Source organism: Arvicanthis niloticus, chromosome 19, assembly GCF_011762505.2.
Source record: "Arvicanthis niloticus isolate mArvNil1 chromosome 19, mArvNil1.pat.X, whole genome shotgun sequence".
Taxonomy (NCBI): Eukaryota; Metazoa; Chordata; class Mammalia; order Rodentia; family Muridae; genus Arvicanthis; species Arvicanthis niloticus.
The window spans coordinates 14,710,545-14,733,909 of record NC_047676.1 but is presented as its reverse complement, the minus strand read 5'-3'; positions in this window follow the sequence as shown (position 1 = coordinate 14,733,909).

Below are 23,365 nucleotides of genomic sequence, written 5' to 3'. Positions count from 1 at the left end.
GTTCTTGGGCAACCAGTCTATTCTTACCAGTGCTTTTCAGTTAAGTTGCTGTCTATGGATTACATTCGTAAAAATCTCTTATTCCACTGGATGCTGGAAGTCACATAAGTCTAGGGGCACTGTAAGTATCAGTTAATATTTTCCCCACATCTTACTACAGAACATTTAGATAAGTACCTATTTGTTGCATAAGTAAGTGGACAACATGAGACTTAAGAATAGGAATGTTTACCCCTCCATGATCCCTTCCTATGTGCGTATTATCACAGTTATGCTTTAGCAAGGGTAAAGCTAAATGCAAGGATATAGAAGCTATTGAAAAGACACAGGTTTCTCCTTAAATTTGGAGGACCAGAAAGGAATGGACAGATAAACCTAGAAAAGGTGAATCATTTGAGTGTTATGCTTAGTAATTTTGAAGTTTATTAGAAGATACTGAAAAAGCTATCCAGTGGGAACTAAATATTATTAATTACAGATTTAATATTTAATCACTTAAAGATGATCCCTAAGAATCTCTTCTGCACAGTTGTCAAAAGAATCTAATATGAAGATGATGATACATCTAATATTTGACCCTGGGGATTTATTTAGTAAGATGTCATTCCTATAGTTTATCTTCACACTGAAAAAATATTTGGTAGAAACAAAATTTCTTCTTTAGAAAGATACTTCTTATTTTTATTTTTTTCTAAATGAACCAAAAACTTTGGCAGTTATAACATGCCAACTTTTATTATCATTTGTTTACCTTCTGTGAATTTAAGAAGGAAATGACGAAAGACCAATAGCATGTGAAAGCAAAGGCGGCTTCTAGGGTAAGAATTCTTCAAAACACATATGGCTAGGTGATGTTTGCTGTAGAAATAGTTGTCTTTCCTGTGCATCTCAGATTTTATCATATAACTAGGGTCTCTTCTACCTCCGCTCCACTTCCAAAGAATAACCTTGGGACTTAATTATTTATGATGTTATGCCTAGAAGCATATACACAAGCTTGAGCTTATTCCCTGAGTAGCCCAGAAAATATATAATAATGCATTTATTCACTTCTATGTATACCGCATGGCTGGTTAACGCTCCGAAGTTTTACAGGTCCCTATTCTCAAAAGTCTGGGTGGCAAATCTTCCTGCCTCTCACTAACTCCCAGATTCCTTATTCCTCTACCAGAACTCCCAACTCTCCTGCCTTTTGCTAATATAGCATCAGCTTTTTATTGACAGGTGATACTTTAACACAGTATACAATAGACTCTCTTCATTATTAAGTCACTCTCTGGTTATGTTGAAATTTATGCATTACTTTTAAGCAATATTGTCTATAAAATCTTTTCTTCTTCTTCTTCTTCTTCTTCTTCTTCTTCTTCTTCTTCTTCTTCTTCTTCTTCTTCTTCTTCTTCTTCTTCTTCTTCGTTTTGGTTTTGGTTTTGGTTTTGGTTTTGGTTTTGGTTTTGGTTTTGGTTTTGGTTTTGCGAGACAGGGTTTCTCTGTGTAGCCCTGGCTGTCCTGAAACTCACTCGGTAGACCAGGCTGGCCTCGAACTCAGAAATCTGCCTGCGTCTGCCTCCCAAGTGCTGGGATTAAAGGCATGCGCCACCACTGCCCAGCAATATTTTCAATTAAAAATGGACAATGCCTTTTAAAAACAAACTGTGGCTTAATAATAATGAGGTACATGTTGGAAGGGAGGGAACAAGAATTAAGAGTTAGAAGAAGGTGTGGAGTGGTAAGGAATACTTCATTCTTAGTGTGGTGTGGCCAGATAATTCCTGAGTTACACTCCCCCGTGATTACTTGCACAAGAATGGCCTGTCAACACAAGGTATGACAGGCATAGGATCACTAGTTTCCAGTCCTCATTGAGGATTTATGGCAGTCAATTGTTGTTAAAGGAGAGATGCCCTTTTCTCAATAGTGTAACTATTGATTAGGTGTCCTTGCTCTTCTAAACAACTTTAATGAAAATAACTGAGTCACAGAAAAAGAGAACGAAGAGAGGAAAAGACTACAGAGTTGAGAAGAGGACTGGAATTGGCAGGAGAGGGAGGAACACCAACAGCAATGGGAAGGGAGTGAACAGTACATACATATATGAAAATATCACAATGAAATCTTTATATAATTGGTGATTGCTAATACCAAAATTAAAAGCAATTCTACCTGTTGTCGTTTCCTTCTTTTTTGCTCCAAAGAAAAGTGGGACCAAGCTCTTAGTCTGGAGATCTCTTGGGAGCAATCAGAAGTCATTCTCCTTCACACTTCAGGGATACCCTGATGTTGCGGCCCGAGCTACCCCACGTTTGGGGGCCAACATGTTTCGGACCGCTCTGTCAATGTTTGAACCCACACTGCCAAAAGCCTCGGGGGTTAAATTGTTAGAACCCATACTGCCCCAAGCTGCTCCGTTCAGCTGGTCAGGATCTAGCAAGAGAGAGAGTGAGGATGGATGCGAGGAATGGAGACCAGAAAGAGCATGATTCAATCCCGTTTATTCTTCAGTCTCTCTTCCTTGTCCAAGTTACCAGTCTTGAGTTCCTAGTCCCTAGTTCCTAGTGCCTCCAAGTTCCAAGCTTCTTTCCAAGCTCCCTTCCAAGTGCCCAATACTTAATAATAATCTCTTCTGTTTGCCTCTCGCATTTTATATGTCTCACTTCTAAGCCATGCCTCTAAGTCAGGCCTTTAAGTCATGCCCTTAGGTCTTGTCTCTAAATCTGATCTCAAAGTCACACCCTTAAGTCACACACCTTTAAGTCTCACACACCCAAGGGAAAATCCTGGGTATCTAAAACAAGATGTTATTAGAGTGTGCTCAGCTGTTGTAGGCTATTGTAATCAAGTCTTTTTTCAGGGTATATGGCTCAAGATGGCTGCAAGGATGATAGCCACCTTCTGTCGGCTCCCCACACCCTGAGTCACTTTAACAGGAGCCAGAAAGATACCAATAATTACCTGTGATGGATTTCTATGAAAGAGTTTAATATAGAAAATTATAAGAGGAAGGTATATATGTGTATTAAGATTATTATAAAAATGTAGAAGACTAAAGATATACGTAATGCTTTTTTTATATTCCTTCTTTTTATTTAATCTTTTCTTTTACACTCCATATTTTATTTCCCTCCTGGTCAACCCTCCAACTGTTCCACATTCCATATTTCTTCCCCACCCCTAAGTCTCTCCAAGAATGTCCCCATCCCACCAGACCTCTAAACCCCCTGGGGCCTCCAGTCTCTTGAGGGTTAGGTGCATGTACTCCAACTGAACCCAGACCCAGCAGTTCTCTGCTGTATATGTGCTGGGGGCCTCATATCAATTGGTGTCTGAGAGATCTCAGGGGGTCCACTTTAATTGAGACTGCTTGTCTTCCTAGAGGGTCACCCTCCTCTTCAGCTTCTTCCAGCTTTTCCCTAATTCAACAGTACCTTCTGTCCATTGGTTGGATACAAATAACTGCATCTGACTCTTTCAGTTGCTTGTTGGGTCTTTCTGAGGGCAGTCATGATAGGTCCCTTTTTGTGAGCACTTGATAACCTCAGTAATAGTGTCAGGCCTTGAGGTGTTCCCTTGAGCTAGATCCCACTTTGGGCCTGTCACTAGACCTTCTTCTCCTCAGGCTCCTCTTAATTTCCATCCCTGCAGTTCTTTCAGACTGGAAAAATTATGGGTCAGAGTTTTGACTATGGGATGGCAGCACTGTCCCTCACTTGATGCCCTGTCTTTCTGCTGGATGGGGGCTGTGCAAATGTCTCTGGTACATTCTAGAGGGTCCCTTGACCTCCTACCTCCCAAATGGAAATGGAAAATGTCTGTTTCCATTCTTTCTGCTGGCCCTCTGAGCTTCAGTCCTTTAACCCCCACCCAAAACCAGATCATGTTCCTCTATTCCCCCCAATCCCCTTTCCCTCCTATGTCTCTCCCTGCCTTGTGATTGCTTTCTTCTCCCTTCCAAGTGGAATTGAGGTGTCCTCACTTGGTTCCTTCAGCTTGTTGATCTTTTTGAGTTCTGTGGACTGTATCTTGGGTATTCTGTACCTTTTGGGGTTGGGAGGGGTAATATCCACCTATTCGTGAGTACATACATGCATGTCCTTTTGGGTCTGAGTTACCTCACTCATGATGATACTTTCTAGTTCCATCCATTTGCCTGCAAAACTCAAGATGTCCTTTTTCTCTCTCTCTCTCTCTCTCTCTCTCTCTCTCTCTCTCTCTCTCTCTCTCTGTCTCTTGGTTTTTTTCTTTTCAGATCTGAGGACAGAACCCAGGGCCTGTGCTTGCTAGGCAAGTACTCTACCACTGAGCCAAATCCTCAACCCTGTTCTTAACAGCTGAGTAGTTTTCCATTGTGTAAATGAACCACATTTTCTGTATCTATTCTTCTTCCATGAGACATCTGGGTTGTTTCCAGCTTCTGCCTATCACAAACAAGGCAACTATGAACATACTGGAACATGTGCCCCTGTGGCATGGTGGGGCATCTTTTGGGTATATTCTCAAGAGAGATATTGCTGGATCTTCAGGTAGATCTATTTCCAATTTTCTGAGGAACCTCAGATTGATTTCCAGAATGGTTGTACAAACTTGTAATCCCACCAGCAGTGAAGGCGTGTTTCTCTTTCTCCACATCCTCACTAACATGTGTTGTCACTTGAGGTTTTGATCCTAGCCATTCCAAATAGTGTAAGGCATGGATAGTTGGTTTTCATAACATCAGAAATCCTTAGAATTGACATGACAAACATTTCTGTATTAATGTTCATTTTCATTAGAGACCTGACAGCTTCCTATATTGAATTCTAAGAAGAAATTGAGCATCCTTGGAGTTACTCCAGTTGTGGTGAGACAACCACTAGACAAGAATTGCCTCTTTCCATCTACAGACAAATTACTGTCCAGAAAAGGACACACTTGCAGAATAGTCGACTGATTATATCTGCCTAGACAGAGTAATCAGCCCTTAATAATTCTTCAGCACTAAGGTTTGTCAGATGATCCTGGGCCGGAAGGCAGAAGAACAGATGCTCCAACGTTTTGAAGTAGAACGAGTGTCCAGGTGTTCAGAGGTCTCTATAAATTGGCTAAGTTTTAGAAGCTATGCTTTGTGCTTCCCACAATTATAGTTAACTCAGTCATTCTGGATTTCTGATGGGGTTGAAAATTTATAGCTATTTACCAAATAGTGTAAGGCAGAATCTCAGGATTGTTTTGATTTGCATTTTTCTGTTCACTAAAGACTTTGAACATTTCTTCAAGTGCTTCTCAGCCATTCGAGATTCCTCTGTTGTGAATTCTTGGTTTAATTCTATGCCCCATTTTTTGATTGGGTTGTTTGGGTTTTTGATGGTTAACTTGAGTTCTTTATATATGTTGGATATTACCTCTCTATCAGATGTGGGGTTAGTGGAGATTTGTCTTATTGACTATGTCCTTTGCCTTACAGAAGCTTATAGAAAATGCTTTTAAGATTGTTTACCCTGATTGAAAATTAGTAAGCAGGTCTGCAACTATGAGCAGTTAAGAGCACTTGGTACTCTTGCAAGACTGTAATTTGATTCCCAGTAACCACATAGTACCACTTATCACTGTAATTCTTGCTCCAGGATCAAAAACTTTGTTCTGACCTCCATAGCACCTCTATATAAATATACGTGTACAAATTAATAAAATAAAATGAACATTTTAAGAAGTAATAGATCCATTGGACATTATGAAGCCAGCATATAGTCTGAAATTTAGAAGATAGAGCGAGAATGTTAGCATTTATAGTTATCCTTAGTCACATGTTGACTTTGAGACCAGACTAGACAAGAAGAGTTCTTCTCTCAAAGATCAAAATTGATAACATTTGATTGTGTAACTCATGGATTGTAGGTTTGAGTGGTAGGACCTGGGATGCTAGATTCTCTACATGATATATATAGAGAGAGTGCCTCCTATCAAGAAATATACAAATGTCTCAAAAAATGTTGATCTGATTAAAAGGGTTTAGAACTGAGATTTAGGCTAGAGAGAAGTGAACAAAAGCATACAATTAACACATGTGAGCAGCAAACAGCAAAATAAAAAGAGAGTTGAGTTCAGGCTGACTTATTTCTTGCCCCATTTTCATTAACATGACTTACCTTTCTCGAAGCGGCAGATTCCCGCAATGATCACCTTCTTTTCACTTCTGAATTTTCAGCAGATCCTTCTTCCAGTAATGTCCTTCACTGTATCTCTCATTCTTGCTGCCGCACGTTGGGTGCCAAAAATGTTGTGGCCCAAGCTGCCCTTCGTTTGGAGGCCAAAAATGTTGTAAGCTGCTCTGGCCCAAGTTTGAGGGCCAAAATGTCTGGGACCACTCTGTCAATGTTGAAACCCACACTACCAAAAGCCTTGGGGGCTAAACTGTTAGAACCTATACTGCCCCGAGCTGCTCCAGTCCGCGGGTCGGGGTTCAGCAAGAGAGAGAGTAAGGACTGAGGACAGACTCGAGGAATAGAGACCAGACAGAGTGTGACTCAATCCCATTTATTCTTCAGTCTCTCTTCTTCTCTCCAAGTCCCTAGTTCCTAGTCCCTAGTGCCTCCAAGTTCCAAGTTATTTCTTCCAAGTGCTAAGTACCTAATGTCTAAATCCAAGTTCTTCCTCCAAGTACCAAGTGCCTAATACCTAATAATCATTGCCTATCTTGAGTCTCAAGTGTCTCCTACTTAATAATAATTTCTTCTGAGTTCTCTAGTCCAAGTGTCTTCTTCCTCAATCCCTAATTCCTACTCCAAGTTGTACTCCACTCTTCTGTCTGCCTCTTGCCTTTTATATGTCTCACTTCTAAGCCAGGCCTCTAAGTCAGGCCTTTAAGTCATGCCCTTAGACCTTGTCTCTAAATCTGATCTCTAAGTCACACCCTTAAGTCACACACCTTTAAGTCTCACACACCCAAGGGAAGATCCTGGGTATCTAAAACAAGATGTTATCAGAGTGTGCTCAGCTGCTATAGGCTAATGTAATCAAATCTCTTGTCAGCGTGTATGGCTCAAGATGGCTGCAAGGATGATAGCCGCCTTCTGTCAGCTCCCCATAAGGGTGGACATCCATTGAATGAGATCCAGAAAAGGAATCCAAGTTTTGCTTTCCAAAAAGAGAAGCATCAAAAATCCTCCAGGGGAAAGAGAACAAGGAAAAGGAATATGAAAGGCTGTCCGGACATCACCTTCTCACGTTTGTGTGTTCTGTTTGTAATTACTTACTTGTTTAATATACTTCTAATGACTATGGCATGAATTAAAACTTTCAAGACCTTGAAGACTGGCCTCTGGAACAGCCAGGCCTAAGTGTTCTGCCTAGTTCCATGTTCTGCCTCCAGGTATTCTTTCCTCAAGGACATACTCTCCTATTTAGATGTTCATCTGTATCCATAATCATATTTCACATTTTATGCTAATTTTAGAAACTTCAAATAAAAATACATCTACATGTGAGCATATTTCTGATAGTTTCAACAGTTGTACTCAGAATATTTCAGCAGCTATGAATAGGCTTTACTTTTGTTCTTCTCTTTAATTGGATCTTTTTGTAGTGAAGAATAAAAGGTTCCATCTAGTTAGTTTAGTTGTTCTAAAATGGAATCCAGAGACCACCTCTCTCAGTTGCCTCTACTTTGATTGCAAGACAGTAAATAAAATAGGAAAAAAATCACATTGGGTTGATAAATGATAATGATAATAAATGTGTTCTTGGATTGTAGCAATAGAACCTCCAAAGGAGATATTTATGATACAGTTTGCAGCAGTCAACACAATACAATTTCAGCATTGGTAAGAGGAAAATATTAGGCACACTATGTTGGCTCCATATTATAGGCTTAGAAGTAAAAATGGAAATAGCATATGATGCCATTCCTATTTTGTAAAGTCAAATGGTAATACGTTTCTACTTATTCCATACTAATGTCCTCCTAATTACTCAAAAATGTATCTAAAACTATGAATTATAGATTATAAAATAGTGGTGAGCTAGTTCTTTCAATCTTTCACAAATATTATAACTTTAGTTCTTCAAAAATCATAGCTTAAGTGCTAAACTTCATTCTTTCTTGATTTTGGATGCTGGAATATTGGACGTTTTATTTTACTGTTGATCAACTTACTAGTATTTAACTTCAGAAAGGGTGTGTGAACTACACATGAACTTCTAATTTATTGTTTGTTAACACTTAAATATTATTTCATCAATCATTCAAACAAAAAAATCCATACACCTCTGGTTCAGTACATCTCTGATGGTTTTCATCTTGCAAACAATCTTGTTATAATTGGATTTTCAGAGTAAATACACTCTTATCTCCAGTATTTCACATTTTCTCTATTTGTTTCTTACCGTTTGAAAACCATAATTTAATGTTTTCAAATGCATAATCACATCTGTGCTTTTCGCTTGTATTGCATATTCTGTATCCTGCTTCCCTCTCACAGGAGCAGAATGAGCATCCATTAACAAGACAATTGTGTATAGTTAGTCAATGGATGTAATTCCCACCCTCAGGATTGACACCCTGGCCACATATATTACTTCACCCACTGAGTGGTTTTGCCAGGTTGTAACGTCTTAGTGACCATAGTAAGTCTAATCCTTACACATTTTTTTATTCAGCTCACCAAGATTTCCTAAACGATTGCCACTGTGCCCCATTTTGTAATCAAAGTCCAGTACTTCCCCCCACCTCTTAATAGATAGTAAGGTACTTACAGAAGCTCTACAGATGCCAGGCTGTATTCATGGTTATTATCTCTGCTGGAATACCCATCTTCTGCATTTCCATTCACCTAATATGCTACAATGGTGTGTAAATGGTTGTTTTATCGAAATGGCCTTCCAGCTGCTCCTACCCCTCAAATGCACTTAAACATTTTGAAAATGGGACTATGATCTATTACTTAGTGGACGACACTTCCCTTATGGAGATACCACTGTCCTTTCCGAACTGAGTGTTAGTTTTGCTATGGGCATATAAAAATTAAAGGTATTTCTTTCAATTTAACTGTATTTTAAATTCCCAAAATATGTTGGTATGTATATTTAAAACACATGAATCAGAATCACTCAGGTTTCTGCCAATGTAGCCAGACCTGGGAACACTGAATTAATGCTGCTCTATCTAACTAAAATATCTTCATTTGTCTCTTCCTTTTTCATTTCCAGTTTCCATTTTCTTCTTTCTCTCTCTCTCTTTTGGCAGAATACAGAATACAGTAAATGTCAGTGAGGATAAAAAGGATGAAATGGACTGTTAACAGTTTCAATGTCCAGAATTTTAAATGGTGATCTGGAAGATAAGCGGTTCAATGTGCATAAATTGCCAACCAAACATGAAATATTCATATTTCATCTCCTCTATGCCAGGAAATAAAAAGAAATAGGACAATGAAGTTATGCTATATTATGCTTAAATTTCAATGTTAGAAATACTGTCTCTTGGACATGTATTTGGGGTAATGGCCGAAGTTGGAATTTGAAAGAAATATTGATTCCCTTAGCCTGAAAATATTCTTGATTTCTTAAGAAATGGAAAGAACTTTGATTTTTATTAGCATGCTAGCAGTTACTTTTTGTGCTACATCAAGACACTTGTCATGATATGTGTAGAGAGAGGAAGATAGAAAGAAGAAAAGAAATTGCATAAATGAATAATTAGCAATAGAAAGGAAACCTAAAATAATATAACCACAAGAAATTTTTAAATTTTATATATTTACTATCTAGCCATTGTTCCCCCTCTTGGTCCCTCCTCCAACAGTTCTTCATCCAATTCCTTCCCTCCCCCCCCCCCACCAGGCCTCTCCCCCTTCCTAGGACTTCAAGTCTTTCAAGGATTAAGCACATCCTCACCCACTGAGGCCAGACTAGGCAGACCTCTGCTATACATGTGCCAGTGACTTCAGACCACCTAGCCCATGTATGCTCCTGGTTAGTGGCTCAGTCTCTGGGAGCTTCTGGGGGCTGGGTTAGTTGAGACTGCTGGTCTTCTTATGCTGGTCTCCCTTGAGCTTCTTCAATCTTTTGCCTGATTCAACCATAGGAGTCTCCAACTTTAGTTTACTGGTTGAGTGAAAGCATCTGCATCTGCATCTGTCTCAGTCAGTTACTGCTAGGACCTCTCAGAGGACAACCATGCCAAGCTATATGGATCCCAAGTAGGGCCAGTTATTGGACCACCTTTCCTTCAGTCTCTTCTCCATTTTTGTCTCTGCAGTTCTTTTAGGCAGGGACAATTCTGGGTCAGAAATTTTGACTGTGGGTTAGTAACCCTGTCCCTCCACTTGAGGCCCTGTCTATCTACTAGAGGTGGACTCTTGCAGTTCCCTCTATCCAATGTTGGGCATTTTGGCTAAGGTCAACCCCAATGAGTCCTGAGAGTGTCTCAACTCCTGGGTGTCTGGTATTTTCTAGAGGATGCCCCCACCTCCCACCCATCTCCACACCCCTAAGGCTACTTATTTCTATTCATTCTCTCTCTTGCCCCCCAATACTGGATCTTCTTCCCCTCTTCCCCTCTTCCCCTCTTCCCCTCTTCCCCTCTTCCCCTCTTCCCCTCTTCCCCTCTTCCCCTCTTCCCCTCTTCCCCTCTCCCTACTCTCTCTCACCGAGGTCTCTCCCTCCCTCTGCTCCAGTGATTATTTCCTTCCTCTGTAAGTGGTGTTGAAGCATCCAAACTGAATCTTTCCACTTGTTATACTCCTTACTGTTTGTGGGTTATATCCTAGGTATTCTGCACTTTTGGGCTAAGATTCATTTATCAGTGAGTACATACCATGCATGTCCTTTCAGATCTGAGTTCCCTCACTTGGGATGATATTTTCTAGTTCCATCCATTTGCCTGTAAAATTCATGATGTTCTCTTATTTTTTTTTATTGGATATTTTATTTACACTTCAGATGCCATCCCCTTTCCCCATTCCCCCCCTTAGAAAACCCCTATCCCATGTCCCCTTTTCCTTTTTGCATTTATACACTTTTTTAAAAATGTTAATCAAAGACTTTATAAGTTTGGTAATGCTCAATCAGAGGTGTAACCCACTACCCAACCTAGATATATCAACTATCTTTGACTGGTGGAGATACGTGAACATCTGCCTCCCTGTTTTGCCCCTCTTTCTCTCTCTCATCACCTAGTTTCTCCTCTCCTTCTCCTCCTCTCCTTACTCCTTCTCTTCCTCTCAGTACTCCTCCCACCTTAGCTCCTCCTACACATCACCCTTCCTGTTAAAATAAAACTTTTCTCTCAAAATACAATTAGAGCATAATTATGCCAATTTGTACCAGTGAGGTACAAGATAGTCCTAATACCCAGTCCATCATTTTGTTGACTAACCAGAACCTCTGTCATCTATCCTAACTAAAACACTTAGTTCTGAACCTGGCTTTTCCCTTGGCTTTAGAATGAATGTCAGTTGAAAACCATCCACTCAAATCTTTTCTCTCAAGGTAAATAGCCAGGATTGGCTATGAGACTATAAGTTTCAACCCCGTCAGAAATCCAGAATGACTGAGTTAACTATAATTGTGGGAAGCACAAAGCATAGCTTCTAAAACTTAGCCAATTTATAGAGACCTCTGAACACCTGGACACTCCCTCTACTATAAAACGTTGGAGCATCTGTTCTTCCACCTTCTGGCCCAGGATCATCTGACAGACCTTAGTGCTGAAGAATTATTAAGGGCTGATTACTCTGTCTAGGCAGATATAATCAGTAGACTATTCTGCAAGTGTGTCCTTTTCTGGACAGTAATTTGTCTGTAGATGGAAAGAGGCAATTCTTGTCTAGTGGTTGTCTCACCACAACTGGAGTAACTCCAAAGATGCTCAATTTCTTCTTAGAATTCAATAGTTGAATTGTATTCCATTGTGTAAATGACTCACATCTTCTGTATCCATTCTTTGGTTTAGGGAATCTGTGTTGTTTCCAGCTTTTGGCTATTACCAAAAAAGGCTGCTGTAAACATGGTGGAGCACATGTCCTTGTGGCATGGTAGGGCAATTTTTGGCTAGATGCCCAGGTGGTATAGCTGGGTCTTCAGGTAGAACTATTTTCAGTTTTCTGAGGAGTCACCAGATTGATTTCCAGAGTGGCTATACCAATTTGCAATCCCATTGGAAATGGAGGACTACTCCTCTTTCTCCACATTCTTTCCAGCAAGTACTGTCATTTGACTTTTTGATCTTAGACATTCTGACTGGTGTCAGGTAGGATCTCGGGGTCATTTGCATTTCTCTGATGACTAAAGCCTTTGAAAATTTCTTTAAGTGCTTGTGGGTCATTTGAGATTCCAGAAAAAAAATTAATGTTGCAATTTGTCATGGCAAAAAGGAATTAAAGAGAAACTTCTTTGTACAGGAAGTACCTTTGGGTATGAGAAAATCAGATGTTCCTGATTACTACAGATACAAATATATGTGACTAAAAATGATTAGGATATTGGAAAAGTAGTGGGAACAGATATAGCCACTCATCCTTAATATTTATTCCAAAGTCATAATGTAATTATGACTATCTGACAGTTACTCTGAAACTGTTGAATGGTACCTCTCAAAGTATATATCAGAACAAAACCTGCATACTATGTGTCAGGTTGAGACACACAGATTAAAGGATTCCAAAGGGATTTGGAACACTGATCTTTCCCTCAAATAAATACCAGAAGCCCAATATTTCACTAGGTGTATCAGAATACTTATTCTGCTACATTGCAGTAGAGCTCAGTGATGAGGCAGTAAAAGTGGAGGTGGAGCTAGAAGAAGATAAAGGGAAAGGAGAGGGGAGTTATAGAGGAAGGGGAGGGGAAAAGAGAGGAAGGAGAGGGAAGGAAAAAGGCAATCAGCCATGGAGAAGCATGGATGGCTCGAAAGCTCTCTTGGGTAACAACTTCTATCAAAAGGTTAGACATTGGGTAACAACTCTAACTGTGTAGGCATCTTGTTGATTGAGCATTTCTAAATATATAAATCCTTTAGATAATCATTAAGCTTTAAGAGTCTTATTTCTACCTGGTACTGCGAGGTTGGTAGATATTGTCTGGGGTTCAGCTGAGTTTTGTGGATGCAGTGGTAGATTGGCAGAGCTATCCCCCAGTCTGACATCTCATGGGTGCCAGGGCCTGAGAATCTAGCTAGTCCGAGCCCAGGTCAGAGCTGAGGAGCAAGGGAAAATGGTGTCTGCCAGGGAGCAAGCCTGACCAGGCGCCATTTTCTAAATATCACCCCATACTACTAGGAACTTTCTAAATATATTCATAGTCTCCCAATTGTTGTCTCTTCCATTTTATTTTCCACCTTTATCAATGTACTCTGAGATCATAGGTACAGATTACTATCTTTTCTCTCTGCTTTATAGTGCATAACTTTTGCTATCCTTAAGTATACTTATAAAAAATTGATCCAAAAATATCCATGAAAGAACTGATAATGTACTGTTCATAATTAACTGACTAATGTAGTAATCCTTTCAACATTTTATGGTAAATTCCCATACCAGAGAAGAACCTAAATCCTCAAATGGACTTCAAAAACTATATATCTCTAGGTATCTATGGCATTTTCTGATGTCTAAATTCTCATACTCTGGTCTTCATCTAAACTGGGCTTGCAGTATTTCTTTTTCTCAAGAATGCACTACCCTCAAGGACATTATGTTTGCTATTTCATCTCTCAGGAAGCTTACACCCAAGTTGCCTTAACACTCATTAATCAAGAAACACAATGAAACAACAAAATAGACTCATACTAAGTACTATCATTCCTTGAAAGAACTATAAAACATTTAAATATTTAAAATATATAACTAAACAGTCTATTAAACTTATTTTATCAAAACAGGTTTTTAGTCAATTAAAATATGAATAGAGATGTTCTGAGTTTATGGTTAGGAAGAAACAATTATTCAATAGGATCGAATCCTTCAAACTTCATCTGTGAACTCAGTACAAATTCAATAAAACTTGGTCCTAGAAAAGAACAATAAGCATTCTTCATCGCTGAGACATCTCTCTCATACCCGGAAACAGTATTCTGACTTAAACTAGTATTTAAACATTTCTTGTTAAGCAGCTTTTGAATAGAAAGCACAATAGCATAAACCTGTGCCACCTATGAAGCAGAGATAAAAATAAACTCAAGGAACATGAGCTCAGTAATGAAAGCCATGGCTTCATTTTACATCAATTATCAATATCACCCAGGCACCACTGTGACTAGAGCTGCTGGTTTGCACAATGAGGACATGGCAGTGTAGATATGACAAGAGGAAGAGATTTTAAATAAGGTTTGTCTTGCTAGAGGCTGACACATTTGTGTTATTTCTGGCAGAATGACAGTTAACTAAAGATTGGACTTTGCTCAAGGAGTTCAATCTAAGGTATAGTTGTCAAGTAACTGGAGTCTGTGTTATTCATTGTAAGAACGACTTGCATCTAAATTCCATGCAAGAATCCATGGCCCTAACCTTGACATTTCATTCAGGTTTCATGAGCAAAGAAAAGTCTAATACTGAAATATGCCCACAATAGGAGATGTATTCAGAGGAGATGTATGAATGCACATATATGAAAAGATGAGGAAAGCAAGGGTTATTAAAATACTTTCCAGTTATGCTGTTTACAACTCTAGTTTCCACATACCAACCAATCCTGGCCATACACAGTGTTTGAAGCAAACCTTTTGTCCCAAACGCCTTTGTCTTAGATTATCTTCTTATACAATGATTTTCACAAACTCTTAACTCACCATGTACTGTTCCTTAAAGATATATTGAAGTTTTCCCTTCTCCCCTTTTGGCACTATTTAATAAATATGGAGCGAAGCTAGTTGAGGGCACACACAAGGGCCACAGGCCACAAGCTACATGTAGAGTATGACTTTTGGCTAGCTCTAGGAGTATTTGCTCTCAGAGGAAGATGATTTCATTCTTTAGTGTAGGACCTGGGATGCTTGAGGGGCAGCTGGGTTTTGACAAAGTGATGCAAAGCATGAGTGCTCGTGGTGGGAAGGATTTAAGTGTAAGAATAGATAGCAGAAGTCTGATTTGCTTTCTCTCCTTTTGCCATACAAACACACAGAAAGGAGTCATTTGCTTATAAATGAGGAAGAGATCCTTCCCTGGGGCAGCAGATCACAATGCCTGGAATTGAGATAGAACACTGAACTGTGCCTTCACAGGTCTGTCAATCATTCAAGAGTTTTCACTGCTTGGATTTTATTGCCATTTAACTCGATGCCTTAATTTTGATTTTTTTCCTTGTTTAGAGCATATGATAAAAGATAAAAGTGGAAAAAAAACACAGGCAGAAACAGCCCCACCACATTTTGTTTAGATTATAAATTTTACCAATCTATTTGATTTGTAACATGATAAATGTACATGGTAATAAATATTTTGAAAGAGATAGTTATATTATGTTTTTGGAGGTTTAAAGTGAACATTTCCTTCTTATGCCCTAGAAATATTCAAGAAAAAAAATGAATAAGCATGAGCTAGCATTCATTCTCAAAGGTAGGCTCCAAATTAAGTGCAGAGCTAAGAAAACCAGCTGAGGTTCTGCCACAGATACATGAAAGCATCCCAGAAGGCAGGGGCTAGGAGATGGCTAATGCCCTGCAGGTTTCTGAGGGATAGCATGCTGCATAAAGATGAAGAATCAAAGTAAAAGAACTATGTCTTGTCCACAAAGAAAGTAGGGAAAGACTTGCCCTAAGAGGATTTGCATTTCAGAAATGCTGAGGGGATCTTGTACAAAGAGTAGTATGTGCAGGCCTTACTTTCAGGCTGCAGGCTCTCTGAATAAACTGAGCAATGAAGATTCTTTCCTTACACCATCAAGTTAGTTCAAGACACCTCCCTTTTACTCTGTCTATCCAGAACCTCTGTAAGGAATAGGTAGTCTAGGAAACTCAGTCTATTCAATAACAATAACTCAATAAACTGACCAAATATCTAGAAGTGATTTACAAATAAGGAAAATGAAAAAAAAACATGATTAATAGCAGATATAGAACCTCTGATGAGACAAAAGGGATAAAATTGAAAATTACACAAGAAATCACATATTGGTTTGTTTCTTCATACAAGATATAAAGGAAATAATTCTGGTAGGAAAGAACACAATGGATAACATACAGGTTCCAAGACAATTGGAAGCCAGTAGATATTGTAACTGACCTGACCTGGCAGAGCTCAGGAACAAAACAAGAAGAAAAAAATTTTTCACATGTAGAAACCAATGTAACTAAAGAAGTGTTAATAAAACTAATGTATATGACAATAAATATAATGTATTAGCAATAAAAAATTACATATATACATATATATACCTTCTATTATACATACTCAAATATATGTATATATTTATATACTGATATATATATATATATATGCAACTATTCAATGTACTTATTCAGTATTTACAAAATTGAAATACCTGAATGAAAATTCAACTATCAAAATGACCCAAGTATTTGTAAATGAGAAATGTTTTCTTAAATAGAAAAAACAGAAAGAAAGAAAGAAACTGATGAAGTATCCAAGATGTCAGTCAAAATAATTATGTTCCTGAATTTCAAAATTAAAACATGATCCTTGGGGAATTAACCACTGCTTCTTAAGGAACTAAAATCAGACTCTGGAAACTTAGGAATAATTGACAGTAGACTGACAGTTAACAGATGCTTCAGACAGAGTATGTCATCCAAGAACAATCTCAAGAGCCTCTGAAACAAAAATGGCAGCTTGCATCTGAACTCAGAAACTATGCTGAAGAGTCACAAGCTGATCAGGTGAAAGTATAGAACACTGTTTCTTTCTTTTTTTCTTCACTGATCTTTCTTCCCGCCCCCCCCCCCATCTGCTTTTATACCATTTTAATTACATGCAAGTATTAAGGTCATTTCTAGGTTGAGGAACTAGCAATACAATAGATGCAAATAGTCAAGGAACAAGCAAGACAATAAACACAAATAGTCAAAAAACAAGCAAGGCAATAAACAAATTTCTGTGATCACTCCCATGATCATTGCTTCTAAGGGCTTATCAGGATGACCTAAATATCTTAGCCTACTTCCTTTTCCTAGCCCAAAGTCATTTTCATGCCTGAAGCCTACTTCTTTGTTCTAGCCTAAGATTTACATTCCTACCTGAAATCACTTCTTTGTTCTAGGCTAAGATTTAGATTTCTGCCTGAAATTGCTTCTTTGTCCTAGCCTAAGGTTTAGATTCCTACCTGAAATTATTTCTTGTTTTAGATTGATGTCAGATTCCTCCCTGAAGCCCATTTCCTTGTCCTTGGCCAGATTCCTGCCAAGCTGTCCCAAAAGCTCTCCACATCTCCTGCTTTTTTTTTTTTTTTTTTTTTTTTTTTTTTTTTATAAACAAGACTGAGCCTGTCTTAGGTCTTTCTGATGAGAATGTCTTCCTTATTCATCATGGAATATGCATTATGAAAAGCAGTGTATGTCTTCCAGTACTTGGAAGCTTTTTTTTTTTTTTTTTTTTTTTTCAGAAGGTCCTGTAATACTCAAGGCAATAAAACAAAAGCTGGCTGATAGACACCTGTAATAGACATGCCAGGTTTCAACACACTAACACAATTAGAATGTGTACAATCAATACAATTTACATTAAATACTGTAGAAGAAACAAAACTAATTTTAACATGACAATTAAAAGAGCCTCAACACATGCACTAACACTTGTTTGAAATCTAGATCCTCTCCCAACTTTATCTCTTACTAATATAACCTCATAGAGAACTGCAACTAACTTTCAAATATGTCTCTGAAAGTGTCCAGAACCAGCCTTCCAAATGAAGACTGTTATTTCCAATATTGGATTGACTTCTAGACCAGTTCATGATTGAGTCTGAATAACTGGTCAATTTAAGAAAAATGCAAGAGTCATTATAACTTCTCTTTTTGATTCTCTGTCCCACAAGGTCTTAATGCTTGAGGCAAGGTAGCTTGTCCCACCTGGGATATAGGCAAGCAAAGGTATGAGTCCTCAAGGATTAACACCATTACAGGTAGAAATTGCGGACATTCAAGACAATTCTCTACAATTTGACGTGCAGATTCTTTAGAAATACCAAATTGTTGTCTCAAGCTATTACTATTTTGATTATTTAAAACCTGAGATTGTTTGACTAACTCTTCTTGTATAAGAAAACCACACTGTGGAAAAATATATAAGTAGTTCTCATGGAGAATTAAAATAACAGCAAATGGAATATTTGGTAAAAAGGGAGCTTCAAAAGCAGCAACTGTGATGATAAAGAATAGTTTTCTAGGTCAATAAATTTGAAGGTAGATGGGTTGCCCCATCCCTTCACTGTGGGTCCCATCTATCTACTGGAGGTATTCTCTTCAGGTTCCATCTCTTCACTCTTGGGCATTTTGGCTAATTTTATCCCCATTGTGTCTTAAAATCCTCTTACTTCCCAGGTGTCTGGGACTTTCTAGGGGTTCCCCCACCCCCAACCCCCACAGCTGTATATTTCCATTCATTCTTCTGGCCCTCTGGGTTTCTCTCTTGCCTCCTTCCCCATACCTGATCCTGCCCCCCTTTCTCTTACCCTTCCCCACTCAAGTCCCTCTCTCCTTCTGTCTTCCATGATTATTTTGTTCCCCTTTCTAAGTGGGACTGAAGCATCCTCACTTGGGCCTTCTTTCTTAAACTTTATATTGTCAGTTAGTTGTATCATGGGTATTCTATACATTTTGGCTAATATCCATTATCAGTGAATACATATCATGCATATCCTTTTGGGTTTGTGTTACCTTGCTCAGGATGATATTTCTACTTCTATCAATTTGCTTGCAAAAGTCATGATATTCTCATTTTTAAATAGTTGAATAGTATTCCACTGGGTAAATGAACCACATTTTTTGTATCCACTCTTCAGTTGAGAGACATTTGTGTTGTTTCTAGCTCTGACCCAGAATTGTTCCTATTTAAAAGAAATGCAGTAACAAAATGGAGTAGAGATTGAAGGAAAGGCCATCCAGTGACCAACCCAATGTGGGATCCATTCCATGTGCAGGCACCAAACCCTGACACTATTGCTGATGCCATGGTGTGCTTGCAGATAGGAGTCTAGAATGGTTATCCTCTGGGAGATTCTACCAGCACCTGACTGACACAGATACAGAGCCAATCATTGGACTGGGGTCTGGGAACCCTGTGAAAGAATTAAGGGGAGGATTGATGGAGCTGAAGGGAATAGCAATCCCATAGAAAGAACAACAGTGTCAACTAACCCAGAACCTTTGGAGCTCCCACAGACTGGACTTCTAACCAAAGAATATTCATGGACTGGTCCTTGGCCCCAACACATGTGTAGCAGAGGACTCCCTTCTCTGGCCTCAGTAGGAGAGGATGCATCTAATCCTGTAGAGACTTGATGTCCCAAGGAGGCAGGATGCTGGGGGCCTGAAGTGAGAATGGGGTATGTGTTCTGGGGATAAGTGAGTAGGTGGAGTGAGCACCCTCTCTGAGGCAAAGTGGAGGGGGGGTGGGAAAAAGAACTCTAGGAGGGGGAACTTGGAAGTGGGGACAACATTTGGGATGTAATTACATAAAATAATTTAATAAAAATAAAATAATTAAAAATTAATTGTTTTCTTGGTTCCAAGTTTTTCTTTCAAGACAAATTATAGTTAAAGGCAAAACAATACACTGTTAAATTTATAACACATAGATATCAAATACGAGAAACACATTTAAGAAGGAGAGATAAGGAATGGAAGTATATAGTTATATGGTTGTGATATTAATTGTGAAGATAACATAATGTTATCATTATGTGAAGAGAGAGTATGACAAGATGAAACACACTGTACAGTGTTAAAAGCTTCTATTGAATATTATAATAAAGGAGGATGCCAGCAGATAGTATTGCGGATAAAAACAATGTTAAAATACATTTGGTTAATTTTTTTTCCCCTTTTCTTCTCCTACTAGCTCCGGCCCAAAGTTTTTACTTATTTATTATATGTGAGTATACTGTAGCTGTCTTCAGACACCCTATAAGAGGGCATCAGATCTCATTACAGATGGTTTTAAGCCACCATGTGGCTGCTGGGATTTGAACTCATGACCTCCGAAAGTGCAGTCAGTGCTCTTTACCGTTGAGCCATCTCACCAGCCCCAGTTAAAATGTTAACGAAAGAATATCTAAGGAAGAGATATCAAACAGAAAACTCAAATCTCATATAATTAATAAACCAAGAGGCATTATCATTAAGCACAAAATGATCTAACATTCTAATCAAAAGAAAATCAGTATCAATACAAATATAAGTATAAGAAGCAAATGACCTCCATTTTAATGTAGACACCAATAGAGCTTACAAACAAAGAAAATGACATATGAAAATGATATAACAATGAATATTCATGGCTGTAATAGTGTTTAGGAATCAGACTCAAAACATAGCAGCATCACAAGAGAAGTCCGTTAAAATAGGTAAATTATGAATCAGGAAAATAAAAGCAGTAAATATATGATGACTAGATATTTTAAAAGATGTAGCATTAAAGGATGGAAGAACCAACTAGGCAGCAATCTTTAAACTTTAAGTAGACATTGCAAACCTTATCAGTGATTTATTGTATGTGGAGCAGATGAATAAAGTAGGTTATGATCATAGAAGCACAATTGTCCCCTCTCAGACCATTTATTCTGGCAAATGTAGCAGGTTTACATCAATTGTGGAAATCTATGCTATAGGCAGGGCAGGCTGTCTGATAACATTCTTAGCTTTGGGGTAAGTGGATATGAATGAATGGGCTACCAACTTACTATATTCCAAATTATTTCAGCTGTCAATCACAAAAATGTTAGTTTAGACACTGAGCTGAGGAAGGAATGACTGAGGTCACCAAAAATGTCCCAAGGTAAATTGTGACTGGGCTTTGGACATATAGCGTGCTAACATTTTTACAGTCATTGAAATCAGATAGTCAAGCTTACAGGAAGCTCAATATAAGCAGCCACTTCTCGAAATGTCCACGTAAAATCCTTAGCATTTGAAAAACACTCAGGAACTATAGAACAATATTCAAGGGTAGAAGGCATATCTATGAAGACAGATAACAGGCATAAAACAAATTTTAATTTAAATGTTTTGTTTTGTAGACAACAAATTCTCTTAAAGTAAAGAAGGAACCCACATAAAATATTTGGAGAATTCTCAACCTCAACTATTTTAATGTTAAGTGAGATACTCTGAGGTGAAATAGAAATAGACAATGTAAGAAATGAATTCATTTGCATGCACTTGCATGCATGTGTGCACAGACACACACATATACACATATCCACTCACATATACACAAATATATATAATTAAAAATAAAATAAAATTTCTTTTAAAGAAATAGCATTAGAAATTTAAAAATATTTTGACTTCAATAAACAATTTTAAAATAGCCAAAATATAAACATAAAAGTGTGGATTGTGTGGTAAAATAATATATTCAAAATCTTATACCAAGGAAAAGACAGTTCTAACTAATTTAAATTTCTAACTTGAAAATTCATAAATAGAAATCAAAGTTAATCCAATGTAATTAGAGAAAGGGGGAAAAGCTGCATAACATAACAGTCAGAAAACATAAAGCAAAAATAACTGTAACATCTATTAAATGAAAGTTGCTTCTTTAAAATGAAAGTTAAACCAAATGTCTACATAAAGATAAATGAAAACGAAGATATAAACTACCCATTTGGAATGATAGAGAGCACATGACAACAGGCAATATGTAGATTATCAATTCTATCATGAATACATTCACACCAGTAAATTAAGTCAGCATGCCTATTTAGCACAGAATTCAAGCATTATGATTTGACACTAATGGTCATATTTTGCAATCTACTCTCTCAGTGTTCTACAAAATAGCTGTCCCATTTAGTCTATATTTGATAGATTTTAATTTGTCTTAACTAATTAAGACAATATTTCCTATGCTAAGGTATTTACGTACTGTTTTTTTCAATCCTTATTTTATCTGTATATATACCATATTTTATTTAAATATTTGACTATTTTAATAAAATTATTGAGGTTACACAACTCATAACATTTTACCATCATCTTATGTTTATATTTTGCCCCAAATCAAAATACACAGACAAATGAAGTCAAAGAAAAAGGGGAGAGGCAAAAAGGCAGAAGAAAAGAAATGGGAGAACTCTAAATATTAATTGAGGAATTTATTTTCCAGTAAATTTACTGTTAACTCAATTGTGACTTTCCATTTGGGAAAGGTCACTGATAACAGTCTCTTAACCCATTACAGCATCCAAAATGAAGCAGCAAATTCATCTCAGGGGTGACCCTTTGACTCACTCCATTGGCATCACTGAAGCCATAGGTTTTTAAAGGCAGTAATCACATGGATAGTTTGTGCCTCATTTTGTCATGGGGTAAATTAAAGAATGTATTGACTACCTCTCTCTTCTGGGCAGAAGCATTGGTTTTTCTTTCTCATGAGCTCTTGATACATTCAAGGGACTAGTGTATCAATGGGACTAGTACTTCTCATACCTAAATTAGAATCAGAACAAATACCAGAAATGTGCCAACACAGAGATAAAAGCTTCAAGTCGTTCCATCTTACATTAAGCTGCCATGCAGCTGTTCTTGGTATTAAAAATTGCAAATGACACTGCAGGAGAATAGTTACCTTTCTCCAAATCAGTGTTTGCTGGGGGGCCAGAGGAACCTTCAGAGGGGCAATGTGGATGCACACATAAACACATGTACTTCTCAGCATCTGATTTGGTCTGTCCTGTGTTACTTGAGCCTAGTTGTTTCTGCTATGTTAACATTAGGTGGTGCTCTAAGTTCACAATTGCATATATTCTCCTGTGGATTTATAGCCATGTGAAATAGATGTGTAGGCCTGCCTTGTTGGCGCAGATAAATATTCTGTAAATTCATTCTGCAAATAGTATCTAATAACCTCACTTGCTTATTTACATGAGTAGTTGCAATTGTTCACACCATTTTGTAGACTGTTGATACCATCCAGAGTGAGCACTATTTGTTCCCTTTATATTTTTGTGATAAATTTACATAGCATATTCAAATTTCTACCAGAGGGGGGAAAAAAAAAAAAAAAACCTAAGTCAAATTTGGTTGTCAGTTATTATCATGATGGTACAGAAACTGAGTGTCCAGAATCAAGGAATAGATGCATAGATAAATATAAGAGAATGAAGAACAGTTGTAGAAGAGTTTTAATCCAGCAATATGGCTGCTCTGATCACATCCAAAGACCTGTATGATCTGTCCAATGCAGACATTCCCTTAGAAGACCCACTCAATTCCTCTGGCTCG